The sequence below is a fragment of the Physella acuta genome, unplaced genomic scaffold (genome assembly GCF_028476545.2).
Source record: "Physella acuta isolate Inbredline_101_S28 unplaced genomic scaffold, ASM2847654v3 ptg000781l, whole genome shotgun sequence".
In the NCBI taxonomy this organism is placed as follows: domain Eukaryota; kingdom Metazoa; phylum Mollusca; class Gastropoda; family Physidae; genus Physella; species Physella acuta.
Window position 1 is genome coordinate 347,321 of NW_026732299.1, and position 6,784 is coordinate 354,104.

Below are 6,784 nucleotides of genomic sequence, written 5' to 3' on the forward strand. Positions count from 1 at the left end.
ATCGCGTATTGTCTCATAAAAGGTCCGATGTCATCGCGCGTAACGTCGGTATTTTTAAAAATAGGTGTCATCTCACTAAAATGTGCTCTTAAACTATCCGGTACTTTAATGTCGCATTCTATCAGTCCAAAACACGAGTCGTCTAAAACAGAATCGATGATCTGTTTTTCAGTCAGGGGCCATTTCTTACCATAGGTCGGTGTCGGTGTCTTTTGTGATTTGTCAATAGAGTTTAAATAGTCTTTAATAGTTGGGTTCATTTTTTTCTGGTTCCCCCACTCACATTCCCACATTTCTACGACTTTAACGTCAACAGTCTCGGTAAGGTACTTCGTAATTTCGTTTGTCTTTTTAAATAACTCAGTCAAGGGTCTGTTACTAATGGGGTTTACTGTTCTGTCTTTAGTTAAAGGGCAGTCAGGGTGTCCATGAAAGAGGCAGCCATGGAACTGATAAACGGTTCGAGTGTTCGCGTCCCACCCGTCTACTCTTATATGGCGAGATCCTAAGCTAACTTCGCCCCCGTTAAACGCGGTTTTTAAAGTTACCCCCTTTGTTTTTGAAACCCACGATAACCACTGAAAAGCCTGTTCCCCGTAATGATTCGTTTTACGCGGTCTAAACCCCTCCTCACTATTTCTAATAATCGGAAATCCCGTCGGCATTTTTTGCATTAAAGACCATAAATAAAGCGCGTTCGCATCGTACCCCTTAATTGCCTGTACCACCTTTTTACTATTCCCCCTAATGAACGTTTCACCCTTTTCGTGATGTCTATGAAAAATAATGGAGGGGCCCCTACGATATTATTTCGGATTGTTTTATGTAACTCTGATTCGCGCTCGGAACACAAAGAAAAAGAAACGTTTTCGGGAAGTGTTTTGAATAAGTATTTTAAGGTTACCCCCGGGACAGAAATCGCGTCTTTAAAAATATCAACCCCTAAATTTTTGTAAAAATTAGTTTGCTGCTCGAGCGCTTCGATAAACGGTTTTACATCGATATTGTTATACCAAATAAGATAATCTTTAAACGTTTGCATCCCCTTCTCTACCCAAATTTGGTTACACGTCGCGTACTCCTCGTCTGAAATGTTACAATTTTTTAATGATGAAAAAAAGGCCGAATGCGGAGGTAAAGACGTTTCATCTAAGACGGCTAAATTTTTGACATATTCGTACGGAAAAAATCCCTTGGTCTCTTTAACATTATATGCGGCGAGGTATTTACTATAGCTAAACCCTGGTGCTAGATAATTAACTATATCTAAGAACTTTAATTTATTTGTTGATATACACATAAAATTATTATTTCTTTTAACTACATATTTAAACGGTGTTTGTTTATCTTCTACGTCGTCTTCGTCATCGTTACAACTAGCTCTAGGTCCCTCCTCTAACCCCTCTTCTGTGTTTGAATAAGCTAAAAAGTACTGAATAAAATACGGCTTAACGAGATTTATATCATATTTTCCTGAATTAAACCCTATAACCGGCATTTGTCGCAAATACTCGTCTAATCTACCGCTAAGAAAGCTATCAAACCCTTTGTCGTTCGACTTATTATCACTACCCCTAGCTTTAGGTGGAAATAACTTCCTGATTTGCTTAAAAACAGGCTCGAACTGTTTTTTCAAAATGCCATAAGCTGCCTCGGCGATTATGTGGAGTCTGTCAATAACTCTAGTCACTAATTCTTGAGGGTCACCAGTCGAAATAAAACAGATGGGTTCGACGAACCCATCTACGTTTGAGGCGACAGAGCAAGACAAAGGCACGTGTTTGGCTACGCTTTTTGTAACTCTACCTAACGGGGGTAACTCGGTATGGTCGAAATAGCATTCGAAATCGTAAGTTGCTCGGAAGGGATAAACAAAGTTACTATTTACAACTACCCCATAGGACGCTAAAAACTCCCAGATTGTTTGCTGTGTCTGATAAACCCCTCCCTTATACCTATCAACAGATTTCCCCCCATTACACCCTTTCACGTGTCTGTTCATTTGTTGAACGGTGGGCCATAATTTGTTACACACAGAACACGCGAAAGAGTGACCCGCCCCACCAATATTATTAAAGTACATAAACTGATTTTGAAAAAATAAAAGATACACAGTCTCCCTAAACCTATCACTACTTCTAAGTTTCGGAAAAAGGATCTGGTTTTCGTCAAATTCAAAAATCTCAATATTTACACTAAAACAGGACTCTAAGAGGGGAATTTCGACCAACCTAACCCCACTAAAATTATCCAAGGTCCCGAGACCTTGGTGTGCTTGCCACTGTTTCGCGAGTTTTAATGTTGGCTTTCTAAGATCTCTTGTGGGTGCTCCTAAATGTGTGGCTAAACATCTAAAAAAGGAAAAATTGTCTGTGTAGGGTTTTGACTGTGAATCCTGATGTAACATGTTAATGGCGTGATTATGTTTAATAAAGTCAGGAATGTCTGTAAGAGGGCATATGGGTGAAGGTTTGTCTGTGGTCGTGTGTAAGTCTACTGCATCTCCCCTAAGGTCGTCTACAGGAAAAATAGCGGTGTGTGAATTAAGGTTACTGTCGTTGTTAGTCTTTACGCGTTTGTTGTTTGGTATGTCTTCATATGTCGTATGTCGTTTTAAAGGGCTAGTGTTGGTCGCAGTGTGGTCTGTTTGACTCGCTGATGGGAGTTGGACAGTATGTGTGTCGGTCACTAATGTGGGTTGGAGTGTTTGTCTGTTGGTTGCTGATGGGGTGTCGGTCGGTGATGTTTGGTTGTTGTGTGCTGTCTTATAATGGTTCGTTAAATTACTTAGTCTTGTAAATACTTTCCCGCATGTTGTGCAGGGATGTCTTTGTCGTCCGTGTGCAGAGTCTTGATGTCTTGTCAAATCGTTTCTGCGGGTGAATACCCGCTCGCATATGTCACACTTGTTACGGCTCATGGCTGGATGGGTGGTAGACTGGGTGGTTTGCATTATTGACGAAGTGTCTAGTGTGTGGATGCTTGGGTAGGTCGGTGGCTGTAGAATAAAAATAAAATACATAAAATAAAAATCATAAAATAAATTACATACTTAAAACAAAATTAAAACTGAACGTACCTATGGGTTTGACTGTGTAAGCTGAACGTGAAGTTAGCTGTGTGTGGAGATCCGAAATGGTGTAGTTGGATGTAGCTGGATCGTTTGGTTCAGTGGATGCCTCGGGGATGGGTAGGTAGATCAATAGGTTCGGTCGATGGTTAGTCTGTCTCGTAGGGTCGGTTGTGCACTAAAAAGGAATACAGTTGCCTGCTTATTTAGATACATATTTATTTAAAGGATATTTTAATAGGGTTATCTCCCTTAAAACATAAAGTACTATTAACCTTACCTCGGTGTACGATACAAAATTAAATTAATTAATTAAAAGGTATTTTAATAGGGTTAGCACCCTTAAAACAATACATACTATTAACCTTACCTTTAATAGAATAAACACACACAAAAGAGGTGGTCCGTGGTTGTTTAGGTAGATGTGATGGTTGATAAAGCTGGCTTGGTTTAGTCTCAGGAGTCAACAGAGGTCTCATCCAGGATAAGTCGCGGTGAAGCTTGGTGTGAAGTCCGAAGTCGAAGTGTTTAGAACACAATTTTCGCGGTCATTTATACGTTTGCTCAGCGTAATTACACCACCAGCTGTCGCACAACAGCTGTTGCATAATGACCTAAGTGCTTCGCGGAAAGCCACTTAATGTACGTCGTTAATTACCATACCCCCCGGTGGGATCGCTTCGCGAACCCACATAAATCATCATGACCCGTCAAATCGAGCGGGGAAAAACCCACGATGCATGCCCAAATTAATTAGGCGGACCATCATTTGATGGCCCGTGGGTGGAATCAATATTAACGCGCCCGTTGTCCAGTGTTTGACAAGAACAAAGGATTGCGGATCGATAAGTAACAGATGTGGTTAAATGGATGTTCTATTTTCGGTAACCGTTCGTTGTGTTGCTGAATGGTCCTTATACAAAGACTGTTCTAGTACATGCTAGTGTTAGTCTTTTATTTAAAACATACATACAAGCAAATAAATAAACAACATTAAACAACAAAGTAAACAAATAATCAAATTACGTAACTAATTAAAAACTAATTAAAATTTAAAAATTAAATTCAAACTCATTAAAAAACTCATTAAAATTACGTAACTAGGTCAATAAAAATTACACAATATAAACAAAGTAATTAAATTAAACAACAAGTAAACAAACTAATTAAACAATCAAAGTAATTAAATTACATAACTAGTCAATAAAAATTCAAACTAATTATAAAATAAAATTAAAAATAAACAAAATAAAAATAATTAAAAAGTGAACAAATAATCAAATTACGTAACTCGTTAATAAAAATTACACAATATAAACAAAGTAATTAAATTAAACAACAAGTAAACAAACAAATTAAACAATTATGTAATAAAAACACATTAAAATTACGTAACTAGGTCAAAAATTAATTAAAATTTTAAAAATTCATTAAAACTCATTAAAAAACACATTAAAATTACGTAACTAGGTCAATGATTACGTCACAAGGTCACTGATTACGTCACAAGGTCAATGATTACGTCACAAGGTCACCAAAAGGTGACTCACCCTTCACTGCTCCGCCAACCCCAGTTGGCGTAGTATTTTACTATATGTCTTTGCGCCTGCGGTGCATCCTGCTCACCCACCCTGCGGCAGCTGGCGTAGTATTTTACTATATGTCTTTGCGGCAGGCTGCGGCAGGCTGCGCATCCTGCTCCGAGTATTTTACTATATATCCTTTGCGCATCCCCACCACCTGCTCCGCCAAAAAATCGCTCCAAAAGCGACCTAATATACTACTTATATATATATATATATATATATATATATATATATATATATATATATATATATATATATATATATATATATATATATATCATTCTAAATGCCATAAAAGTTCAACTTGAGACTACAATGAAATAATTTGAATATTTCTGTCATTTACTTTCATTAATAATCAATAAAGACTTAATTTCATGATCCTTAACGTATAAAAAAAAACCCAAAAATCTGCTCGTGATCTTCTAATTCGGACTTTGGCCGGTCGCCCCCTCGCCAGAAGATCTTCTGATTCGGACCTTGTCCACTATGGCCAGTCCGCGGATTGGCCGGCCAAGGGCCGAAATCAAGTAAAGTTTTGGACTTTGGCCGATCAATGGGAGGCGATATTGGCCAATGCGAGCTTTGGCTGACTTCGGGCTTTGACCGTGACATATATATAAGTTGCGCCATTTCTTTACAAAAGTGTCTGGTGAAATCGTTTCTTTTGTACTTGTCAACAGATGTCTCCTCTCTCCATTGCCGTGTTCAAATACTTTGGCGAATCCCTCCCCCCTCCCCAATTTGGAAAATGTTGGTGAGCGGTTTTTACTGGTCACTGACTCTTAAAGGTTACACACTCGTACATTATTATGCGTTCAAACAATTGCTTTATTTTCTAAGTGTTGGCTGGTACCCCATTTGCCCCCCCCCCCTTTCCTCCAGTGCCCCCTCCCGTCCCACACCTGAACTGGGACCTCGTAACCCGATTTAAAGACATCCCCCCCCCCCAGCTAGGGGGAGTACCGGTCGCCGGTCTTTGACCTTAGTCTGAACCAACTAACATGGGAAGCTAATTGGGGAAACACGTAATGAGATACCCTATTGTATTCGAGGTTAAGCCAGGGCATTGACCCCAAGCTGGGTGGTGAGGGCCAGAGAGAGAGAGAGGACAGTTGGACGTTAGCCTTAGAAGCAAATGGCCTGATGTTATGCTGTCATGCGTCTGTCCTGTGAGATGCTGTCCGGCATCTGTCATCGTAATGTCAACCTGTACATGTGCTGTTTTATGTTGTACAGTTCCTGTCGACGAGAAGTTTTCACGTAATTGTCGTAGAGATGCTTGTTGGCTAGATGATGTCGACCTGTTCTGTCTTGTGAGCTGCTGTCGCTGTACCTGTCGGCTAGATGTTGTCGCTGTACCTGTCGTCATGATGTCGACCTGTCTTGTGAGCTGCTGTCGCTGTACCTGTCGGCTAGATGCTGTCGCTGTACCTGTCGTCATGATGTCGACCTGTCCTGTGAGCTGCTGTCGCTGTACTTGTCGACAAGATGCTGTCCAGTACATATCGAGATGTCAACCTGAGACTGTCATCGAGAAGCTGTCCTGTTGACAGTCCCTGTCATGTCGCTTTGTCTGGCTGGGTAGTTTGTGAGTACCGGTACTGAAAGTATGTAGAGTGATGATAGTAAATTGTTATACGTTCTGATATTGTAACCCTGTAAACTATTGTATCGTATGGAATAGGTAAATAAATGTATTGAACTGTGGGTTAACATGTTTCATTTATAGTTTAATAATGGTGTTGTTTAGATGTATTAATTAGTTTTGCTCAGGTCTGGTAAACCTTCTTGTTCCAACGAGAATGCACGGATTTGAGAGAATAAATATCATATCTCTCACCTCATCGGTAACTCCACCCCCTTACATAAGTTTTAAACGATTTATCTACTCATTAATCTCGAGTACATTTTCTTCCGAATAACGTTGGCGAAAAGACCTTTCCTCCAGAGTTTCTTCCAGGTATCTCTTCGAAATTTTTTTACCGCCCCCCCCCCCCCGAACGAAATGAAATTTATATAATCTATATAGAAAATATATACTTTTAACAGTGTCCGCCCCCCGAAGAAAGTTTACCGCCCCCCCCCCCCCCCCCCGAAGATTTCAAGTGCCCCCCCCCCGGAGAAA